The sequence below is a fragment of the Rhea americana genome, unplaced genomic scaffold (genome assembly GCF_003343005.1).
Source record: "Rhea americana isolate MKP2758 unplaced genomic scaffold, rheAme1 scaffold_311, whole genome shotgun sequence".
Taxonomy (NCBI): domain Eukaryota; kingdom Metazoa; phylum Chordata; class Aves; order Rheiformes; family Rheidae; genus Rhea; species Rhea americana.
Genome location: NW_028186437.1, coordinates 55437 through 78365, shown reverse-complemented (window position 1 = coordinate 78365; position 22929 = coordinate 55437). Strand labels below are relative to the sequence as shown.

At 63.8% G+C, this 22929-nt stretch overlaps 1 protein-coding gene across 1 annotated transcript in view; it reads left to right on the top strand.

The window, feature by feature from the left end:
* Window positions 1-22929, top strand: part of ZNF469 (zinc finger protein 469) — a 44623-nt gene that overhangs the window by 3886 nt on the left and 17808 nt on the right. The window contains exon 2 of the mRNA XM_085310138.1: window positions 21602-21672. The gene's annotated coding sequence lies outside the window, so the exon portion shown is untranslated. The remainder of the gene's footprint in view (window positions 1-21601; window positions 21673-22929) is intronic.

Genomic DNA, 22929 nt, shown 5'->3' with positions numbered 1-22929 from the left:
CGGCTGCTCGCTGGGCGTGGATGCTCGCTTGGCGCAGCTACTCGTTCGGTGTGGATGCTCGCTCGGCGCGGCTGCTCACTTGGCGCAGCTGCTCGGTGCGGCTGCTCGCTGGGTGCAGCTGCTCACTCGATGCGGATGCTCACTCGGTGTGGATGCTCACTCGACGCGGCTGCTCGCTGGGTGCGGCTGCTCACTCGATGTGGATGCTCGCTGGATGCGCCTGTTCGGTCGGTGTGGCTGCTTGCTCGACGCGGCTGCTCGCTCGGCACGGATGCTCGCTGGGTGCGACTGCTCGCTCGGCGCGGCTGCTCGCTGGGTGCAGCTGCTCGCTCGGCGCGGCTGCTCGCTTGGTGCAGCCCTCGCAGGAACCGTGGCGGAGGTGGGTCCTGACCCACCACCGTTCGGCCTTGTGCCACGCAGTGCACGTCCCAGGGCTCCCTGCGCCTGCGCACACGGCTGGCCTCGGTTTTCCGGGGCAAAGCCCCGAGTGCTGCGAGCTCGGGGAGCCTCCCCCTTTGGGGAACGTCCCGGACGGAGCATCCCAGCTCGTTCCGCGGCCTTGGGGTTTCCCCTGCGCCCCGCGAGACTTGCCGGCAGCGAGAGCGTGACGCGCCGTCTGGCGTCAGCTGCGGGAGGTGGTGGCGGCTCCGGCTACCGACATAGTCCCGAGCTGCCTCCCACCCCCGGCTCCAGCCCCCCGGAGCAGAGGAGCCCGTCGAGGCAGCGTGCCCAGCCGTTCCCGCGCCCGGGCAGCGCTCGCAGAGCCGCGGGCTCGCCGCGGAGGGGAGCGGGGCGCCGGGGGGCTGCAGCGGGCAAACCCCGACGGGCGGCAGGAGCCGAGCCCGCCCGGCCACCCYGGCGCGCAGATAGCGATCTCCTTAGGAAGGCATGTGAAAAATGCCGCCGCGGGCAAMCCTCGGGGTCCCTTTAAAAGAAGGAGCCAGCGCTATTTTTGTTTTGGATCTGCTGCTTTTTAATTAAGGATAAGCGCCTGCCTCTGCCCCCGCGGCCGCGTGGGGCTGCCGAGACGGGCGGCGTGGCCGCGCGGGTTTAACGCCCCTTCCTGTCAACCTGTCAGGCGTAACGAGCACCCTCCGGCCCGCGTGGGGTTACAGCCGGGCTGCGGGAACACGGCGGGCGCCGCTCCAGGCGCTGGCCCCGGTCTTCCCGGCCAGAAACGCCTCCAAACGCCTCCACGGGAAGGAAGCGCGAGGGGGCCCGCGGGTTTCTCCCAGCTTCGTGCAGCACGGTAGTTTTTCTTCTTAGCCAGAACGTGCCGGTGCAACGGGAATTGCCGGGACGAGGGACTGGCTGCCTTTTTGCCCAGCAGCGCAGGAGCGGTTTGTCTGCAGCGCTGTTCGCAGCGGAGCTCGTCCGAGCGCGGTGCCTTTCCCCCCGCGAGCTCGCAGCCGGAGAARCACAGCAGCGCTGCGCGGGGGGAGCGCTGCTCGCCGCGGGGCGTCCCCGGCACAACCGGCCACGGCGGCACAGCTCTGCAGCCCCGGCTGGCACAGCTGAAGCGGCGCAGCCAAGAGATGCGAAACGCTCGTATAAACTGCCGCTGCCGGCGCCGCGGCACGCTGGGGACGCCGACGGGCTGCGCGCTGGCTCGGGGTCTCGTCTCGCCATGCAGCTCTGATTTCTCCTCGGATCGAGCATCGTCCGACCCCCRGCGGCGGCCAGAAGTTGGCCGTGAGCGCGGGACCACCGTGGGCGCTGCGCGCTCCGAGGGCGCCCCAAGGCGAGTCTCCCTGGGGACAGGGGAGCCAAGAGCGGGCGCTGCCCTCCGTCCGGTCCCTCCCCGGCCCCCAGCCCCGGCGAGCCGCGCTGGGCGGCGGACRGCTGCTCGAGCGGATGGCGTCTCCCTGGAGCGGGATCTCCTTCCCACCCCTCCCGGCTTCGAGGAATGGTTTTCATATGCCCGCGGCGGGCTGCAGGGGATGGGAACGAGCCCTGTGCTCTCCTGGTACTTATCAGTGTCCAGGAAACAAATTTTTCTAATTGACAGACAGCAAAACACAGCGTTTTACAGGGACGAGAGGCGGCCAGCAGTCTATCAAGCGTGCTACGAAACTGSAGCGGGACAACATCCAGACCCCGTTGGTAGAGCGTAGCTGACCTGCCTTGGCCAGCTCAGGCCCAGTAACTCACTCGTGTTTGCATTTAATTGCAAACGTAAAAAGCCCTTTCTTTTCACAACAACAAAGCCTTGAACCACACTTCAAAGTTGCGTTTCTGGGACAGTTGCATACCTTTCAAAAATAGCCTTCTGAGCAGTGCCAAGTGCTAAATGGATTGCAGAGGGCAGGTCCCCCACGTGGGGCTTCAAACGGCCCGGCAAGCGCGGCGCCGGCGCAGCCGCGCTCTGCGAGCCCGTCCCGGGGGCGGCAGGTTAGACCCTCCCGAGGGGGCCCACGCACTGCAAAACATTGCAGCTCTGCTCTCCTTCTCCTGGGCTTTTCTTCGTGTTTGAGGCCACGGTGAAGCTCTGGTGAAGATGGCAAAGCCACCTACAGCCCATGGCTTGAGGGGCGTTCGGGAGCAGTTATTAATAGCGTGGAAATGCCAAACGGAGATGAGATCCCGTGGCAGGAGGCGGCAGCTCACCGTCTGGCACGTTATAATCGATGTAGCAACGGCGGAGAAAGGGCAGGAGGGGAAACTGAGGCCTGGAGGGGCAGAGGTGCTGGCTCAGACAGTCCCGTCTGGGACCGTCCTGGCTTCCTGGGAGTCTCCCGTCCCTTCAGCCCAATCTTGCTCCTGCTTGTGATCRTGTCTCCTCGGAACTGATGGCTGTGTTTTAGGGTCTTTTACGCTAAAACAAGGAGTTCTGCTCCCCTAAATGTTTTTCTAAGCATSCGCTGAGTTTATCTGCTCCCTTGCCAGCCGACGACGGAGGGAAGTGGAGCGGGAAGACCACGTAGTTAATGCATGGACAGCRAGAAGCAGAAGGTTTCGCAGCAAACGAGAGCCTGGTGGTTCTCACGGTGGTTAAGGGAGACGAAGAGCCTCGGCGCAGAGCACCTCCGCTCGTCCCCCGTGCTCCCCGCGGGACTCCGGCGGCGGCGGCTCCCCCGCGCCCGCGGGCAGCCCGGGCAGGGTGGGATGTCCGAAGGGCAGGTGGAGGATTTAAACAAGGGGGTTCCTAGTCCGAGGAGACTGGGGCCGTGTCTCTACGGGCCCTGGRAAGGGGCCTGTTGGTGGAGGGTCCGGCTGCTTCCGGCGTCGGGGTCGCGTTTGCTGGGGGAGCCTCCGGCCAGCTTTGCTGCCTAACGGGCGTTGCGGGGCGAGGAAGCTGCTGGCGAAGATGAAGAGTTTGCACCTGTGCCAGGAAGCAGGAATCCAGTTTCCTCCCGATTCATCCTTCTGAGGCCTCCTGAGAGGCGGACTCCGGGAGGATGGGCTTTGGCATTTGGATGGGCACGACGGAGGTGAGAGGGTCGTTTCGCACAGCTCCCCGTGCACCTCCGGCGCGCGCCCCCCCTGCGGCTTGCGGCAGCAGACAGGTGCCCGGGAGCAGCGAAYTTCCGCAGCTTGGTTTTCACCCCGAGCGGCAGCACGAGCGGTGGCGCGGGAGAGGTGAGCGGTGCCCGCCGGCGCCCCGGGCGCAGCCGTCCCCGCCGCTGCGCCAGAGCCGCTCTTTCCCCCCGGGGAAGGGGCGCCCGGGCCGCCGTGTCTCGGGGGCGGCCGCCCGCCAGCGCCGTGCACCCCAGCGCCTATGTAAAGCGCTGCAAAACCAGTGGAAGCAAATTGCTACCTACTTGAGATGCAACCYGGCTCCCAGGGAGAAGGAGGCTGCATTTAACTCCGGGAAAAGCTCTCCGTGTTTGAAGCGTGCTTTTCTTGGACTGCTACGCTGTATTTACGCGGGCTGGTATGTGGGGAGTAATTAGAGCCTCATCCCAAGCACTCGACGAGCGTGTTTTCCATTCTCGATGTTGACAGGTCAGGCGATCCGGCCGCCCCTCTGCGCCTAAAAACGGTGACGTTTTCTCTTTGCTGGAGTCCAAACAGGGGCCCGGGAAGCTCTGGGGCCGCGGGGAGCCCGGAGTCTGACCTGGAGGAGAGGCAGGAGGGCGGCGGGGCCGAGGGGCGCGCGGCAGCCCTCTCGCCGGGGACGCGCCTTGTGCCCCCCCAAAAAAGCTGCAGCGGATCCCCCGGAGGCCGAGAAGACGCCGGGCCTTGGCCGCTGCTCCGAGGGGCGAGGGGGTCGGGGGGCCGCAGCCGCACGGCGCTGCTGCCTCGCCCCGGCGGAGGGGACCCGCGGCGCGGATTCGGGAGGCTCCCGGAGAGGGAAGRGGCGCCGGCAGCGCCCCCGCCTCGGCCCAGCGCCGGCAACGGTTTTCAGCTGCTTAAAAGGAATTAAAATACCTATGTTTAGTAGCAAAGCGCTGCGCCGGAAATGGAAAATTTCGGGCTTTCCTCTGCATTTTTTCAGCTGACACTAATCACTGAATCGTTCCGGCTGCTCAGACCTGCGCTTTGGGTAACAGACCGTTTCTCCAAAGTGCTTCACCCCGCTCTAGGAGCGCAGCAAGTACCCTGCCTCCCCGCAGCATCTCCCCTCCGGCTGCTGTTTTATTTCACGTGAAGTCCTTCTGCACGTGTTCCCGTGGTCTCCGGGGCGGGGAGGCATTTCGTTGCCGTTTAATGGGACCCAGCTGACGGAACCGGCTCCTCCTGGAGCGCGGCCGAACCAAAAGACAAAGCGTTGCGGGCGCCCCCGGGGCCGGCAGGGTCTGGGCACGTTGCTCTCGCGTCAGCCGAGCGCCCGAGCGGTGCGCGGGAGCGCCGAGCGGCGGCGGCAGCCCGCGGGCTTGCAGAGCGCTTTGCTGCCTCGGGCAGCTGCTGCTTTATTTGTCTGAATCTCAAGCGCTATTTCACCTGCCCTGCGGCGCCCGCCGCAGCCTGCGAATCTCTTTCTGATGGTTTTCCAGGCCCGCGGACTGGTAAAGGTTTTAATAAAACCTGCCCTCGCTGTCACTCCAAGTGTTTGGGTTAAACATTGGCTTTTCATTTCCTTGAAATCAGTTCAGCGCGCGAGCAGGTGAGCTGCGATCCAGACCTCAAATTCCCTCGCCGCCCGGCTGCGCGTGCCAGCGCGCCGCTCGGGCCAAGCCGCTCGAGCGGCGGCGCGGGAGCCTCTCCCCGGGCTGCTCCCACCCGGAAAAGCGGGAACCCTCCGCCCCGTCGGCGGTCGGCCTCTGGATTTTGCAAGAAATCGGCGGCCCGGAGGGGTCATCCCCTTCCGCTTGCTGCTTTGCTTGCTTGCTTTTTTTTTTATTATTATTATTTTTTAATTTGGCGGAAGGCATAAGGCGACTGTGCCGCAGCCTGCGGACGCCGTCGCGGCTGGCGCCGGGCTCTGCGGTCCCGGCGGGCGGCGAGGTGCTCCGGCGGGACCCGGGCTCACGGGCCAACGCGACGCGGGCGGCGGCGGGGGGCTTCGAGATGCTGGTTGAGGAGAGTTTTTGCGCAAAAGCCTGGATGAGAAGCGAGGCACTCAGCCTCCCCGGCTCACTGACGAGCAGGACAAGGCACGACCCGATGCCCAAGCCCGCGCGCGGCGGGTCGGCGCCGGGGAGCGGGGCTCTCCCCTTCCCAAAGACGCGGTGAAGTCCCTGTCACATCAAGGGGCCAGCTCGGACTGGGGCTGTCCGTGGGAAGCATCCGCTTGCGCCGAGCCGCGAGCTCGGCGGTGAGGTCAGGATCCCTCGGTGAGAYGCTTCTGGCCAGCGCCGCGCTGCGGACCGGCGACGGCTGCATCGCAGGCGACGGTASTAAGCTTGATTTATCGCACGCTTTTCATCCCGAAGCACTTCCCCGGCCCGCGCCAGCCCTGCCGCCAGCTGTTTGCAGCAGTCCTCTCACCGAGCAGGGCTGAAACGTCTCCTGCGCTGCGACAGCAGCGAAGGCTCTCGGGAGGGAGGGACAGGTTGCTCGGGAAAAAAAACCTCCTTTAGCATCCCTGCATCCCGGCGGATTTGCACCGCCGCCGCCTGCCCCCGACTCCCGCGAGGAGGGAGCTGGTAAAGCTTCCCACGGCGGCCGCGGTGGGGCCGGGGCGGCCGCCGAGCACCCCCGGGTGCCCCCCGCCTCCTCGGGGCCCCAGCAGCCCCGCGGAAAGGTCGCTCGTAGGAGCTGCCGTCTCGATCCGTCGTCGGCGCCCTGGCAGGGGTCGCGGCTGAACGCGGCTCTCGTTACCGCGGCTCCTCTTTATTCCCCGGGCGGATTAGTGGCGCGGGGCTGTCGGCGGGCATTAGCCCGGCTGTTTCATCAGCTTTGCCTGCGCAAGCCCGGCCGTTCATTAGAGCGCGGGGCCCGGCACAGCCCGGCCGGCGCAGCCCTTCCTCGGTGCCGAACGGCTGCGGAAACAATAAGTTAAACCTGACAAAAATAAAAGGCCCCCCCAGGTAACAACTTCTTATCCAGTTATCATTTAAAATAAAATAATAATTAAAAAAAAAAGGCGGAAAGCAGGAACGAGGCGGGAGGGGCTGGCGGTCGGCTCTTTGGGGGCTCCGCGGCGGGCCGGGTCTGCGCGCCGCGGAGCTGCACGGTAGCCCCGCGCGGAAGGTTTCCTGCCCTCCCTCGGTTCCTAAATAAACCTCTCGTCTCCCCGTCAGCTTTGATTTGTAACCGCGTCCGTGGCATCTGGTTTTCATAGGACGCGAGGGATACGGCGGATGCTGTCTGCTCTCTTCTGCCCAGAGCTGTTCATCTGGGGCCGGCCAGCGGAAAACCGGGCTGCGGGGCGCGGAGGGAGGCCTGGGGGCGAGGACGGATCCCGCACGGGAGTTTCGGGAGAGCGGAGGTGGGGGCTTGCGGGAGGGCGGCCACGTCCGACCAGTAGCGATCTGGTTTCTTGCCTGGTTTTTGCTGCTGGGTTTGTGGGAGCAGCTAGGAGGGAGGACGGGCTCGCCGGGCACCGCGCCGACACCAGCCGGAGCGGTAACCTCGGCGCGCTGACGGCCGGAGACGGCAGCCGGGGCCGGGGGGCGCAGCGCGCGACCCGTCTGGGCTGGGCGATGGTCTCCCCGTGCGCCCTCGGGGACGGGCCGCGTGCCAGCGGCGGTCTCTGGGCTCCTGGCGCTGGTCCAGCCCGGGCCGTGCAAAGCAAGGCAGCAGAGGGGCTTGCAGCCCCCCGYGGCGCCTCCGTTCCTGCCGGCGCATCCCCTGCACCGCCTGGCTTGGGCGGTGCGGGGCACCGGGGGCATCCCGYGCCCGGAGAGCCCGGCCACGCGCCCCCGGCAAAGGGTCCGTAGCCCAGGTGAGGGTTGCTCCATCTCGCCTCCCTCTTGGATCTGGAGGAAGAGATAACGCTATTCCCTGATGTGATTTCCAGCAAAATCCCCGTTCCCGGAGCCGCCTCTGCCCAGGGCCRGCGCAGCCGAGCAGGCGTACCAGAGGGCTGATCTCAAACGCGGCAGGGTCCGGCCGACCGGGAGCGCTGAAGAGCGGGGAGGGCTGCAAGCGGCATCGTCGTGCCTGCAGCCGGCACGGGAGCGGCTCGGTCGGCCCGTGAGCRGGACGGGAGCGACCGGGAGACGCGTCCCTGGCGGGGAAGACGCTGCGCTGGGCAGAGCTGGATCTTGCTACGTACGCTCGAGTGCAAGCCCGGGTTTCAAGCAGCACCTGGACTCTGCTGCATCCCTTCCCCCTCCACGTGCAAGGCCCTTACAAGCCGCTTCGATAGCCCACGAAGCCACTGGAGAAGCATGCTTTAACATCGTCTATAATTTTAATGTGATGGTCTGATTTTCCTAAACCAGCAGCTTATTTTCGGCAGCAAGGAACGCTCTGGAGGAAGTGATTTTATTTTCCCTTCCCTTGGTGGACCTCGTAGGACGCAGCCTTTGATCCTGTCTCCTGATGGTATCACGTAGGAAGCTGCAGCTCTTTGAAGTGGGCTTCACGCTGCGCTTTAAACTTCTGGGGGTTTTAAGCCTTCGGCGCTGGGTGCGGCTTTTGTACAGATCGCCCCTACGCCGGGCCCAAGGATCGCGCGGGTAAAGGGATACGCAGGAGCTTGCGGAAGAGGCGGCCCGTGAGCCGGGACCCTCGCCRGCGCCCCGGTAGCGCGCAGCCCGCTCGGAGAGGCGTCGCGGCGCTGCGATCCGTGCGGCCGGCGGCGAGCTCCGGGCTTCCTGCGCCCCCCGCGATTCCCGCGACTCCCGAAGCGCGGCGGCTGGCGCTTGTTCGTACTGCTGCCTGTGCCGAGCGCCCGGGGCGCACGCCGCGGTGCAGGCGCGGCCGTCCCCGTGCCGAAACGCCCGCAGCCTGCGGCGACGTTGACGTGGGGCTGCTTTGGGGAGCCCCGGGGGGGACGCGCGGCCGGGGAGCCCGTGCCGGCGCTCGCGCGGCAGGGGAGGGCTTGGACGCCGCAGCGGCTCCCGCGGCCTCGATGGGTCTCGGACCAGCGCGGAGCCTTTTTCCCCTCGTTCTTCAACATCTAATTAAGAARAAAGAACAAAACGAAAGCAGGACGCAGGTGGAGCCGGAAGGCAAAGGGCGGCAGGGCAGGGCGGCAGTGCCAGCGCGGGGGCCGCCCGGCGCCCGCCCTGCCGCCCGCCCGCGTCCTTCCCGGCCGCTCGCGCCGGCGCCGGCTGAGGAGCGTTCGCCCGGCGAACGTCTGCCCCGCGGACACAAGCAGCTTTCAGGTGTGCAGCCGGGAAAGTCGCTCAAGCCCGTCCCTTGAGGAAGGTTCAGGAGGAAGATGGAAAATTGGCCCTTAATTCCCCGAGGATTTTCCTCGCTTCCCCCGCCCCGTCTTCCCTTCCATAAACTTTTAAGCTCATCCAAAAACGGCAAACTATACGTTGATCGCAGCACAGGGAAGCTGCAGCTTTGCCAGCAGCTCAGGATTTCCATTGAGTTATAAGTGGAAGCAAATGGTTTAAAAGGAAATTAAATTTACAGCTCTTAAAAAAATGCGTTTTATTGCTTTGCCCGTCGTTCCGTAGAGGCAGGGAGATAAAGGAATGCCTCGCATTTGTTTCTCGTCTCGGAGGCCGGAGGCGAAGAGGAGCAAACCCACCGATCACGCAAGAGCCGGGCATCCGGATCCGGATCCGTGCAGGAAAGCCCACGGCAAAAGCCCCGCCGGCTCCCGCGGCGGCGGGCCGGGGCTGCTCGGCGGTATTGCTCGCAGATGCTCTGCCCGGGCCCGGCCGCGGCCCGCTTCTCCTCGCCGGGCTCTGCGGGGCCCCGGGCCACCTCCTGCCCTCGGGCCTTGAGCTCGGGCCCGCCCGGAGCCGCCGCAGCGTCTCCCCGCAGCCGCAGCGCCCGCACCGCAGCAGCCGCGCGCCTCTGCCCCGCGGGGCGCMGAGCCGCTCGAGCGCTTTATTAATTGGTCTCTTCCACATGTCGTTACTGCCCTGATTGGGGGGCTTAGAATAAATTGCAATAAAATAGCTGCATCAGCCGTCTGCGGAAGCCGGCGCTGTGAATTCTTCAGCAGAAACCGAAGCGAGAGGAGGGATTTGTGCCTTAATGTTAAAACCAGAGTGGCACGGGGGGCCGCGGGGGAACCGAGCCCGCACGGCCGACCAGAGCCGGGGTGAGGGGCTGCCCTGCGGCAGGGAGCCACCGCCGAGCGCCGGGGCGTGGTGCCGGGCTCCGGGCCCTCGGCGCGGCGCGGAGGAGCCCGGCCYCGGCGCTCCCAGCTGCGTCAATAGAGGAGGAAGGAACAAAAATGCTCTTTCTCCGTGGGCTGCTTCTGCAGGGGAGGACGAGCCGGTGGCCGCTGGTGCGCGGTGCCGCTCGCCGCTCGGTGCGCGGCGCCGCCGAGCTGCCGGCATCCTTCGGGGAAGGCTGGGCTCTCCCGCGGCACCTTGCAGCTTGCTCCGGGGCGCCGGAGCGTGCGGTGCCTGGGGGCCAGGGGCAGCTTCCAAGGGGCTTTGCAAGAAGCCCTCGGTGGAGCTTCCCCGTGGGCACCCTGCAAGCGCCTCGCCCGCATCCGCCGTCTCCGGGGCCACCCGGAAAACCTGGTTAATGCCAAAAAAAAAAAAAAAACCAAAAAATGCGCCCGCTGCGGAGTGCCAGGAGCCGGCAGGGCCGAGCAGGAGCTGTCCTGGTTCACGCGCCGCCTTGAAAAGCGGCAGATTTATGTGCAGCGCTTTCGGGGGCACGGCGATATAAATCAGCGGCTCTCTTCTGTCATCTCCATTGCTGCCGCCGTTTCCCACGCGTAGATCCGTTTTARTCTCCGGGCTGACGGGGAGAAACCATCCGGCGCTGCCGCCGCCGGGGACGGCCCGCAGCCGGGCCGGGAGGCGGGGAGTCCCGGGCGGACGGGAGGGATGCTCCTCGTTAGAAGCGAGCCTCCTCCATCAAATATTCSCCCCGTATTCTGGTGGCTCCTTCCCCAGATAGGTGTGACGGCCGCTGCTTTTCGCTCAACGGCGGTGCGACGGGTCAGGCCCGGGGGTGCCGAGGCCGCTGTGCCCGAGGAGGAGCCGGGGCGCGCGCCCGCGTTGGCAGCCCGGCTCCCGCGGAGCGATGGTTGTAGCCCTGGCGAGGAAAGCCATAAGCTGTTGCTCTGCAATTAAACGTCCTCCTAATTGTAGCRCTACATACTGCTCTTCCGCTGCTTTCTAAGTTTGGTGGCGTAATTACAGCGGCGGGGTAAAGGCAGCATCTGCGTTCCCACTGCACCAGACCCAGCCTTCCAGGGATTTTGGATTTGACCATATAAATCCTGCGCTGAAACTTGGCATGCAATAAAAGGGAAAAGTAACCCCCCAGCTTTCCCGTGCTTTGGCCAGTGCAAGGCACTGCGGGCAAAGCGCGCTGCGTCCTTCCCTGCAGATGTGCGTGCTCCCCCGCAGATGTGCTGTCGGTTCGTGTCCTTGCCTGTGCAGCTCGCCAAGCGGAAAGCGTCGTGTGCCAGCGAGAGCCGGTCTGCCTTGTGAGAGGAGGGACGGGGACACGTATTTTGGGGGGTGGGGGGTGGCGTGCAGCGWCCCCGGGCCCTCCTCCCCGTCCGTAGGCAGCCAGGCTAGAGCTACGCCAGCGGGACGGGGAGGACGGGCAGCCGTGGGGCCGGCGCTGCGCTCCCACCGGGAGGCTGCAGGCGCCGGGGCCGCGTGCGCCGGAGGGGCGCAGGCACGCACGCGCGGAGATTTAATTTTTCTTTTTTTTTTTTTTCTGGCTGCGGGTTGAAGGAATCCCAAGATAAATGCCACTTTCTGTGTTAAAAGGAGGACGTCTTGGAAGGCAGGGGAGGGAAGCTGAATCGCCGCCTGTGTTTGCGGTGGAAACGTGTCCAGGCTCCCGAATGTTTTCCGTAACACAGGCGGGTTTGTGTGGGTTCACCTGGGCAGGAAGCACCGGGGTAAAGCGATACCCCACGGGGTGCAGGCGCTCCCTCTCCAACACCCCCTTTCCCTAAACCTGATAGCAGCGGGCGGCTGTTAATGCAATAAACAGCCACTTTACGGCAGCCCTTGTGCTCCGGCACCATGTGCGAAAATTATTAGTTGCAACATTTCGCTGGAAAATGGAGGAGAAGTCGCGGGCCAGGCCCCGCAGGCAGAGGTGCGCGTGGTATTGCGCGGCAGAGTTTGCTCTGCAGCCCCGGCCCCGCGGCGCCTTGGAGTTTGTTTTGGTTTTCCGAGGACGCGGACCAAACCGGGGGGAAAGGGGAAGCCGAGCGCATAGCCCGCAGCGCGCTCGCACGCCGTCCTCCTCCCTCGCTGCCCGCGCCGCCGGCGCTGACCCGTGAGCTGAGTCAGAGGTGCAAAGCTGCATGCACAAATATTTTGTTTGGACTTTTGTCACCCCCCTAAATTGATGGGGCAGGTGCCTCAGCTTGCAAAGYGCGACCTTAATAACAAGCTTTGCACAGTAAGAAACCCCTGCTGGTTGGGATCCAGCCTCCTCGGGGCACATCGAGCAGCCGGCATTCGATACGCGACCAGGGGGGCGCGTTTTGCCTTGCAAGCAAAACAGTTCACTAAAATCTGCCCCTGTCGTTTCCTTCCCCTTGGTGCTCGGCGGCTTTGGGACATTTTTGCGCGGGGGAGTCGCGGAGCGGCCGGGATCACGCGCTGGACTCGGGCGCTTGGCAAACCCGCGGGTCTCCGCGGGTCCCACGCCGCGAGGGCGCTGCCGCCCGCGCGAGGCTGCTGCCCGCGTGGGCGCGGGTTAAATCTGCAGGTGAAAGGAGGTGAATTCAKTGTAAAACCCTGCCGGGCTTAGTAAGACGACGTTTGCACTGGTTCGGCCGTTGCTGAGTAGCTGAGGGAAATAAATAGTTCCTGGTGTCCATTGCATTAGGAGCTGTCTGGGATTCTTTCCCGGGGGAAGAAGAGCCGTGCAGGGATGCGGGCCGGCGCGGGCGGGCGGGCGGCTTTTGCGCTGCGTCCCCTGCCCCGTCGCCCTGCCGCCCGGGGCTCCCGAAAGCAGAGGCAGCTGCTGCCCCCCGCCGAGCTCTGGCCGAACGTGCTGATGAGCGGTTTTCACCCATTTTTCAGAAGCAAGAAGTTTTTGTGAAAAACTGTCACTCTTTGGAAGAATTCCGTTTTCCAGCCAGGATATAAAAATACACATTTTTTCCTCTTTCCAGACTCCCGGAGGGTTGGGGTTCTTTGTTCTCCTCATTCCTCCTTCAGCGGCCGCAGACGAGGCGAGAGGGGGAGCCCCCGCGAGCGGAAAGCTCGGAGCCTTCCGCGTGGCAGCGCCAGCGACGCCGGGCGCGGAGCGGCGGCCGCGCTCGCGCCGCGCTCGGGCTCCGGAGCCCGCCTCGGGGCCGGGACTTTGCTGCTTGCTCGCGGCGCCGTCGCCCCGCGGGGACTCGCCCCGGGAGCGGCTGCTTTTGCACCCTCCTTATGGGTCTTAGAAACCTCCCCGGGCCGCCTGCGAAGCGCCGCCTCGAAGCCGAAGGGAAATTCCCAGGCCGGGCTTTGCGTTTTGCAAGTCGGTGAGAAATAGCGTAGCTGGGCCGGGCTCCGGCCGGGCTCCGCTCGGCGCGGAGGGGCAGCACGGCAGCCCCGTGCCGCTCTTCAACCTCACGTGGYGCTGGCAAAAGGACGGTGTTTCCAGCACCCTGAAATCGTCGTAATTTTTCGGCTGACGAAGGAAGAACAGGCGAGCGGCGGGAGGGAGGCTGTGTCACTTGGCGTTGCTCTGGAGAAGACGCATCTCCTAAGCAAACGGAGCCTCGACTTGTGCGAGCCACGAACGTTGGCGTTGTTCAATCGCGCGCGCTCACGGACGGTGCCTGATTAAAAGGAAAGGGAAAAAAAGAAATAAATAAAAGAAGGAGGAATGCGCGGAGAAGGTCAGTGGCCCGGCTCGTGTCGCAGCGGGGATTCGGGTCCCGTGCATGGCGGGGAAGGTGCATCGAAAGCCCTCAGCAAGGTGCTTTTGGTTGCTCGCCCTTTGAAGTCCCGTGCGCGTGCAGCGCTCGTGCTTCGCACCTGCCGGCACGGCACGGCTGGCCGGCGCGCCGCCGAGATCGGCGTTTGCGGCGTGGGAGCCTTGTCCTGGCTGCAGCCGGGGCAAGGAAGGGAAAGCGCAGGGCTTAGCGACTGGAAAAAAAGGGAGGGGGAGCGCCGTGGCCATGCCTCCTCCTCCGCAGGGAACTGGGCTCCGTCCCGTCGCGGGGCACTCGTCCGCCGCGGGCGTCCCCCGGGCCGGGCAAGGCAGCGTCGCACCGGCAGGCGGACGAGGCCTGAGCTGCTCGCGGTCGGACCCGGTGCACGATCCTGCCTCCTGCCCGGCCGGGGCAGCCGGTGCCTTGCAAACCTCCTGCGTCCTGCCAGCACCTTTACGAAGCGGCCGACTGAAGCTTGCCATGAATGTGCCTCTGTTCATCAGCCTTTTTATAGCCGTGCGCGTTTTCTTTGGCCCCGAGCGTTCCTGCTCCCGTGCAGAACAGAGGGCGTTTCTCAGCGCACGCATCCGCGGCGCGGCGGGGAGGGGAGCGTGGTGGCCGGCGTCCCGCCGCCCGAGAGGCAGCGCTGGCGTGGCCCCCGTGGCCCAGGGCAGGCGGAAAGCTCGGCCGGTGACCTGTTCTGCAGCTCAGCTTCGAGGGGCCTTGTCCAGCCAACTCTGCTCCATCCTTTGGGGCTTTCTGGGTGCTTGCTGGAAAGCCCCAGTGCTGCTACAGGGATTGCATCTCTCGGGGATTGCATCTCTCGAGGATTGCATCTCTCGAGGGTTGCATCTCCCAGGATTTGCATCTCTCGGGGGTTGCATCTCTCGGCCCCCACCATCCAAGCAGGGACCGAGAGGTGCAGGCACCGAAGCAYCTGAAAATCTTTAAAATCCAGTGCTGGGTCGCTGACTCCGCAGAGCCATGTCTCCTTGAGAGATCCGCTGGCAAAAGAGCTGCAACACCCAGCACGCTCGTAGCTGCGCTGCTGCTTGGATTTGCATTGCCTTGGCTGCATTGCATCCTCCTGCACGGCGCAGAGCTGCCCCTCGTGCTATAGGGATCTAGATAGGGAATGGCCACGGCCGCGATCCTGCTTTCTGCCCTCCGTCCGATGCAATTCCCTGAGCTGATGCGGTTCCTGCAGGCACGTCCCCGCGCTGAGCCCAGCACCAAGGGCAGGCGGAGAGGAAGGCGCCCAGCAGCCGCGCGCCTGCTGCATGCCCGGGGCGAGGGCGGCCCGAAAGGCCTGAGCAGCCCGTCCTGCCGTCGGAGAGGAGATTTCCTGCTCGCGGGTGCTCGCTCCCCTTCCCCCAGGCCGTGCAACCATCTGCTTCTCCTTCGCCGGACGGAGGATTGCAACGCACTGACGCACACCGCTGGCCGAACAGTGGGGAAATGTTCTGGCGCACACATAAATCAAGGGGCTGGGCAGCACGGACCTGGTCGCGTTTGGTTTTTCTATAGCTGAATAAAGGACATCAGTTAAGAAAAGAAGTAAATAGACAGTAAATTAAGTGGCCAGACAGAAGCAGTGTTAAAATCTTTGCTTGCTGCAAGCCGCGAACGCTGGTGGGGGTCCCTGTTTTCCAGCAGAGACGTGGAGGGCTGCGCGCGCGCGCACGGTTTTTATATCAGTGTCTGTGCTCCAGCTGCAGGTCATCGAAAGTCTAGGATGTCTGCATGACCCGTGGCGCTCGCGCACGCTCCCATCTCCTCCACGCCCGCCGCGGGCTGCAATTGCGCTGGCTCCTGCAGGAGGGGAGGGAGATTGCATCGCTCCCGAGCGCGGAGGGCAGCGAGGAGACAGATGTGCGCCGCTCCAATTACGCTCTCCCCTGCTCCCCAGCAGACAGCTTCTCCTTTCCCATCCATCCTGATAACTACTTTTGGAGCGTTTTGGTTTTAATCTGCAATGCGTGCAACGGGTCTTTCTTTCCTGGTCGGATTAGAAGCTGCTGAGGATTTTGCAGCGGGAAGGTGGCTGGCGCGTGTGCAAGCACGTGCGAGCTCAGGGCTGTGCTCAGCTTCGCGTTTGCAGCTGCGGAGGGGGCGCTGGGGGTGCGGTCCCCAGGCACCCCAGTGTGTGAGCTCGTGCGGCGGGTGAACGAAGAGCGACCGTTCACGGCCATCCTGGTTCACGGTGCCGGGCAAGCCCGGTTCGTTAGGCCGAGAGAAGGCGGGCTGGGAAGGGGGCGAGGTGGCGTGCGGCACGCTGTGCTTGTTGTTGGGCGGGGACATCTCTGGGATGCTGATCAGGAGGCCCCAGTTAATCTGKAACGTGTCCCTCACCCATGGAACTGGGTGCAGGCAGGTGGATGCGTGATCCTAGCTGGCGCTGGCAGTCCTCTGACAGTGGTTCCCAGCCACCTCCATGGATGCAGTTCTGCAGGATGCAATAGATCCTTTTGCCAAGGCTTTGTAATGTCCTGTGGGAAATTCTGGCGGTTGACAGGGGCTGAGGAAYTGGGCAACAGCCCACTTGGCTCTCCGGTTTCTGCCTTTCAGACCAGGCTGCCCAGCTTGCTGAGGCCTGGGCTTAGTACCCAGATGACTGCAGRAGATGTGAGCCTCAGCCAGGCTCGGTGAGGGCGGGAGAACAAGGCAGAAATGAGAGCGCTTTCCTTCAGCAGGGCAGGTGATGTCCAAAGCACGACGACGTAGCCAGAGCATCTCGTAACCGCTGGAGCGCTGCTGTCACCCGCACAGAGCGCTCTCGGGTGGCTGTAGCCACAGATGAGCCAGAGACCAGCCCAACTGCTTGCTCCCGTGAGAACTGGACCTGTGCTCCAGGGAATCTGTGTCACGCTCAGCAGCTTGCTCACCTTCTGCTGGTCAAACGAAGCAGCAGGGCTTTGCAGGACGCACCAGGGATAAGACAAGCCTTGCAAAGGACGTCGGCACCAGGCCTGGCTTCTCGTCCCAGCCCTCCTGCCAGTTTTGCAGGGTGTTTTCCAGCAAAGCCATGCATGGGCCCTGCTGCCCCGTGTATCGGGGGTGTAATCGGATCCATCCCCTGCCAGGCAAACGTTTGTGTTTGGAGCATTTTCTGAATGTTTTGCGTTTGGGAGATACACAAGGGATGTCTGCTGGGGAGTGCTAACGGCATGTGAAGTCGAGGACACTCTTGTGCCTGTCACAGCCTGGGTTTTGCAGGAGACCTGAGCCCACTTCTCCAGGGCTGTCCTGACCCGACTGCTCTCAGCTGTCCCAGCTCAAGTTTCACAGCTTTCCTGGTGCAAAAAGGCATTTTGTGGTGAAAACCTGGATCCGCGGTTAGCGAGCGTGGCATCTGAGAGCAGCGYTGCCGCATTTCTGTGGGCATCTCCGCGCTGCGCGGCGTGGTGGGCCATCACACGTGTGGCAGCACCCGGCCTCCGCAGCCCCAGCCCGGTCGAGCTGGGTGCCCTGAAATGACAGCGAGGGACGTCATTTGGGAAGGGACATTTGGGGAAGTGAAACCAGAGCCGGCCCTGTCCCGTTCCTGGAGGAGCTGCTACCTCGAGGGCCTCCAGCCCTCGCCACCGCGGACTGCTTCCCAAGTTAGCACCTAGCCCGCCTCCCGCATTTGGACACCTTTGGTTCCCTCTGCAGGAAATCTCCGTAAATTGCAACGCAGTCCTTCTGCGCTCAATTTATTTATCGCAAAGCCTGGATGTGCCCAGGGAGGCAGCTGTGGCGGGGGGAACACCAAGTTTTTAGTGGCATAGTTGAAGTTGGACTGGCATGTCCTGCCAGAGCCACTGGCTACTTTTATCTTAGTCATTTGACTATTATACTTAATCAGAAAGGGAGGATTTTTTTTAAATCCACTTTTCTTTTATACAGAACAAATTATAATCACTTTTAATTGAAAAAAAAAAGCTGATAATATTCTGAACCAAATTTCTGGAAGAGAATAATTAACAGTGCAATAAATCCCCAAAGGAAATGCTCATTAATCTTGTCTTTCAGAAGGAAATTTCTGAAGAGAGCTTATTTAAAACATTGCTAATAATTATAGGAAAGTTGACAGCTTAAAAGCCCCCAAATCTCGCAGAAGTCTCCTCCTATCAGATCCTGGCTGTAACTAGTTCACACTGGAAGTGAGCGGCTCCGTTCTCGGGGCCGGGACGGCTCTGCTGGAGGTGGCCACCGCCGTGGTTGCCACCGTGCCCGTCGTGCGTGGTCGGGGCTGGGTTCGGCTCCCTGGGACGAGCCGGCGCGGGGTCGGCGGTGTTGCAGAGGACTTCGGGGTCTGCGCTGCTGCTCCCGGCGGTTTGGGAAGGCCAAGGGAGGGTGGCTCTTCCCAAGGCGACTGGAGGATCCCACCTCCTSTTGGCGCTTTGGCTAATCCTTTGCCCAAGTCCCCTCTGCCAAGCCAAGTCTCCGGCGCACCCGAGACCCCCGGGTCTCAGGAGCTGCTGGATTCGCCGGACGATCTCTGCGTGGTCCTGACTGCGGAGAGCCGGACCCCCCAGCTCCCCGGCGCGCGGCCGGCCGGCACGGAGCCGAAACGCCGCTTGAAGTCCGTGACTGTTTTAATTGCGACGAGCCAATTAATCCCCCTCGGAGATACGTGCGCCTGCGTCCGTCGGGACGCCGGGGCTTGTCGGAGCCTGGTGCTGAGAGCCGCTCGCGACGCGGGGCGGCGGCGGGGCGGCGAAGAGCCGCCGAGCGGGGGGGACGCGAGGGATGCCAGGAGGACGAAGAGGTACCGAGGCTCGGGCGAAGCCCCGGCGATGCTCCCGGCTGCGCTCGGGTTTCCTGTCCCTGTTTGACCAGCACTGCAGGCGGGAGCGGGGGGAAGGCAGCTTGGAGCGGGCCCAGGCGCAGCCGGGAGGAAGGAAACGCGATATTGGCCTGGGAATCGTGTCGCTGGCTTTTTTTTTTTTTTTTTTTTTTTTTTTTTTTTTTTTTTTTTTTTTTTGGTGGGTCACGAAAGGCTGCCCGGGCTGAGGGCTGGTGCCTGGTGCTTGCGACTGGTGGTGGTGGTGGGGGGGTTATTCTGCTTTTCCCCCGCCATCGCCTGTTTGGATGGGAGCATTTACTAGTCGGAGCGCGGGGGGCTGTTTTTCTTTCTTGGAGGGAGATGGACTGAGCTTTGCAAAATAAAAAGAAAAGAGATGGGAAGAATCCCCCCTTCCGCAGCGTCTTGGAGCCGAGGCAGATTCGCTCGGCGGTGACAGGGAAACCGCCCGGGTCGCACTGAGCTGGGAGCTGGGGAGATGCAAAGCTGCAGCAAGGGCCCGGCTAAACCGAGCGCTTAATCCCGCGCTTTATTTCATTTCTGTGCTTGAGGATGCTAAATAACGGGCGTCTTCAAATGAGCCGGACGTCGGCTGGCGTCAGGCCGCGCGCCGTGCGCTGCTGGAGGGGGACTGCACGGCCCGGAGGTGTTTAACGGCCAGACGGGACCCAGGGGTGGGACCCCGCTTCCCCCTGCAAGCTCAGGGGGTTGTTTTTAAGACAGTCGTAYGAATGCATTAAAAAAAAAAAAGAAAAATCATAATAAAGAGCAGCGGGACGCCGCTCTTCCCAGCGAACAAAAGCATCGTTGTGTGCGGCAGCGAGCAGCCCAGCGCCTCGCCGGGCGGCCAGCGCGAGGAAGAGCCCGGCTGCAGCGCCGCCAGGACGCCCAGCTGCTCCTCGCCCTTCCTCGTCTTCGGCTTTCAGCCTGGGAAAAGCTGGCTGAGGGGTTAATTTTATTATTATTATTATTTGTAATGCCTGGGTCGGGGGGAAAGGTGCCCCGTGCCGGGGCTTCRTCGGGGGGAGACGGCGTTCCCGCCCGGCAGCTGCTCCCGTCGCGCTGCCCCGCGCGCCTTTTATCTGCGTTCTGTTAAATGATCTCAAATATGTGATATGATAAAGACAAACAAACACCCGTTCAATTTAGTTCACCCTAATGCCAGACTCTACTTTTACCGAAGTAATTAAGATTAATGCAGCTGATAATTTGGGAAGCATTCTTAAATGTACCCTCCTGGCAGCATCTAACATATAATTTTACCTTAGAAGATTTATCGGAGCACTTAGGTAACAGATAGTTCCTTAGCAAACAGGAGCATTTAGAAGGAAAATGAAAGATTAATATTTCTTAAATAAATGTCAAAATAAGTCATTCTTTATTACAGCCCTACAAAGATGTTGCTGTCAGTCCCAGCCCCTCTGCTGATTCCTGGAGGAGATTAAAAGTGCTGCAGGCTCGGGGGCTCGGCGGCAGGAAGAGAGGACGCACTCAGATGTCACAGTCCTGCRATTTTTAGGGAAACGGGACCTTGGGGACAGGCGAGCTTGAAGGGCTTCGCCCACGCGCGCCAGAACGGCGCGGAGCCCCTGCTCCGGGAGGGATGCGGGAGCCGACCCTGGCTTCGCAAGCGGCTCGCGGCCGCCGCGGTCCTCCCTGCCATCCGGGCAGCGCCCTTCCTCCCCGCCCGAGGAGGAGAGCGGCCGCGTGCTTGGGCTCCCCTGCGTCGCTCCAGCCGGGCGCCCCGACCCTCCGGGTTTGAGCCCATCCCGCRGGAGAGGAGCCCGGGACCTCGGCGTCGCCTCCGCGCCTGCCGCGGAGCGGCGGGACTCCCGCGTTTCTCCCGGCACTCGGAGACGGAGGGACGCGGGTCCTGGCCGTGCCATTGCTCCTCCGATTGCGCCGGCTGCCGGGGCCTCCTAACCTCGCGCTGCGGCCTGCCCCGGTGCGCGAGAAGGTGCTGACCCAAACCCGGTGTGTGCCGTGCGCCGTGTTTTTATCATCAGCCACATTATTTCCTTTGGAAGAGGCTCAGCTGGTGTTGGCCGAGGCTCGGGACGTGACCGGAGCGGCCCGTAGCTGATTTACGCCCGGTGACTGCGAAGCGTGCTGACTCTGAGCTGCCCGAAAGCAGCGGCTCCGGGGAGTTACAGGATTTGCTTTGCCAGGTCACCTTGGTCCGTCCGTGCTTGTAAGGCRGACGTGTGACTGGGGTGTCCTCCAGCGCAGGGTTGAGCTGCTCCCATGTCTTCTCCGATTTCCAGCCTCCCAGCCGCCTCGCTCTCCCTCCGCCCGAGCCGGGCTGTGGCCCCTCCGCTTCTGCTCCCCGCCGGGCAGCGCCGTGAATCCCGGGACACGGCGCCGGGGCACCGGCTGCAAACCCCGCTGCACGCCGCGGGGGCTGAGGGTGCTGCTCGGCCCGGCCCGCGCGCAGGCACCTGCCTCTGCCCGGAGTCCCTCTGAGATCGCTTTGCGTTGCAAACCTAATAAGGATTCAGACTGTTTGCAAAAATCTGGATCCAGATCGAAAATTGGATTCTCCCCAGCTTGGAAATTCAAAGCTGTTGAGATCCAGAAAATCCATTTTGGGCCATCAGGAGCAAGAAACAAACTTTCTGAATAACCTTCCAAGTTTCCTTCTGGCCAGAAAACTCTGCTGGAAGCAACCTCTCTCTGTGCTCCTTGCCCCCGACACAGCCAGGCCGAGCCATCCGGAACAGAGTGTGTGCACGTGTGTGTGCGTGTGCACGCACATATGCGTGTGCACACATGTGTGCAATGTACGAAAGCATCTTTTCCAACCCGCGCTTCCGGGACCGGAGCCCCTGGGGCGGTGGGATGCCGGGGGAGCCGTATCGTCCCTCCTTACTAAACGCTCCCGCGTGGTCCGCCGGACCCGGCCGGGGGTTTGGCCTTTCCGCCGCAGGGTGACGGTGAGCCAGATGCTCCTGTTTGGCTTTTTTGTTTATTCGACCCGGAAACRTGTTAATGTGGGCGAGGGACTGGGAGGTGTTTCTGGGCGTGAGCACCTGAGCTCTTGGGCAGCCCGAGCATCTGGTAGCTCTTCGCCAGCGGCAGCGGCAGCTCTGGGCTGAGCCACCCGGGAGCCGCCGCAGAAGCCGCCCGGCGCGCCGGGGCCCGTCCCAGCCGCTGCCGCGACGCGGGGGGCGAGGGCTGCCCTTGCCCGAGCATGGTCTCGCAGAAGAGCCCACCATCGCCTGGGACTGCGAAGGAAAAGCGCGGGGAGTAAGGCCCCTTGCTGGAGCTGAGCGGGGAGCTGGTGCGAGAACCGAGGCTCTGCCGACCGCGGAGGGTTGGGGCGGCGGCGGGCAGCGGGCAGCCGGCGGTGCCGGGGCCGTGCCGGGGCGCTTCGCGGGGCGGGAGCCTCCTTCTCTGCGCCCGGGGCGGCCGGGTGCTCCCCGCGTGCCGGAGCCGCGGTGCCGGCAGCCAAGCCAAACACGGATTCCTGACATATTTTTCACTTTCCTTTGCAGCCAAGAAATCCGTATTTCATGGGAGGCGAAGGCGCGCCGCGGCAGTAGCTGAGCAGCGGAGGGGTGCCAAGGTAGGGCCGGCTGACAGCGCGGGATGCCGCGCTGGGCTTGCGAGCCGGGCGCTGCGCTTCCCGGTGCTTCCCGGTGCTTCCCGGGGCCCCAGGGCTGGGCCGCGGGGAGCCGGCACCGGTGCTGGGCGCTTTGCCGGCTTGGAGACGCGGCGCCTTTGAGGAGGGAGCGGGTTTGCACAGCCGGGGCCGAAGGCTTCGGAGGCGCCTGCACAACCTGCCGGCGAAGGGCGCAGCTCCTCGAAGCGGCGGTTGCCCRACCGGCTCTGCGCGCTCCCGGCAGGCACGAGCGGAAGCGCCGGGCGAGAGCGGGGCTCCGCGCGCAGCCGCGCGCCCGGCGCGGAGAGCGGTCCCTGCCTCGCTCATCTCAGCAGACGATACAAACAGCAGATAGGCGCGGGGGAGCCTTATCGGGCCTGATTTGCAGATGGAGAGCTGAGTCACCGCGATTAAATGACTTACCCAAGGTCACGCAAGGGAGACGCGCGGCCGAGATCTGAACCCGGGGCTTCCAACTCCCCGAGCAAGGCCGCCCGCGGCCGGCGGGGAGGGCCGGCGGGGAGCCGCGGGCTCTTGCTACCTCGCTGCTCGAATGCAGCCCCCCCCCCGGGAGGTGCGTGGAAGCGGTGGGAAAGCTGCTCTCAGCGGCCTGCGACGCGGCGTCCRCGTGAGCACGGAGCCCTCCGTGCCGCCGCGCATCGCAGCGGGCGCGCGGCGCTCTGCACCACGGGGCTGCCGACGGGGCCGGCTCCGGCGGGAACGGGCCCTCCCCGCCACGGCGTTCCTGCAGACAGCCCATGGGCTTGGAAACGTGGCCCTCGGTGCTGGCTTTCCCTATTTCCATTTTATTCTGGTTTTCCCATCCCGCAAGGGGTAAACTGCGTTTGTGCTGGATCAGTGAGCCCTGCGGTAACAGACGCAGGCGGCTGCCTAGGGAATTTTGCGTTGAATTAGAAAGCCCAGCCCTCTTTATCAACCGCCCCATCACTAGTGACATGGGCTGAGCACGGCTGAGAGGCCCCAGATTTCAGCACCGTGCTTTTACCTCTCCCCTTCCAGCGTGCCCRACGGCTGCTTTTGCAGCCGAAGCGGGGAGACGGCCCCGGCGGCGCGGCGTGGCGCGTGCCGCGACGGGCGCGCTTYGCGGCGCAGCAGCTCTCGGCAGCGGGGCCGTCCCGCGTGCCGCCGGCTCTGCTCTGCTGAACTTGAGCGCCTCGGAGTCACRCTGCCAGCGCAGGAAGCTCGGTGTTTATTTCTCCT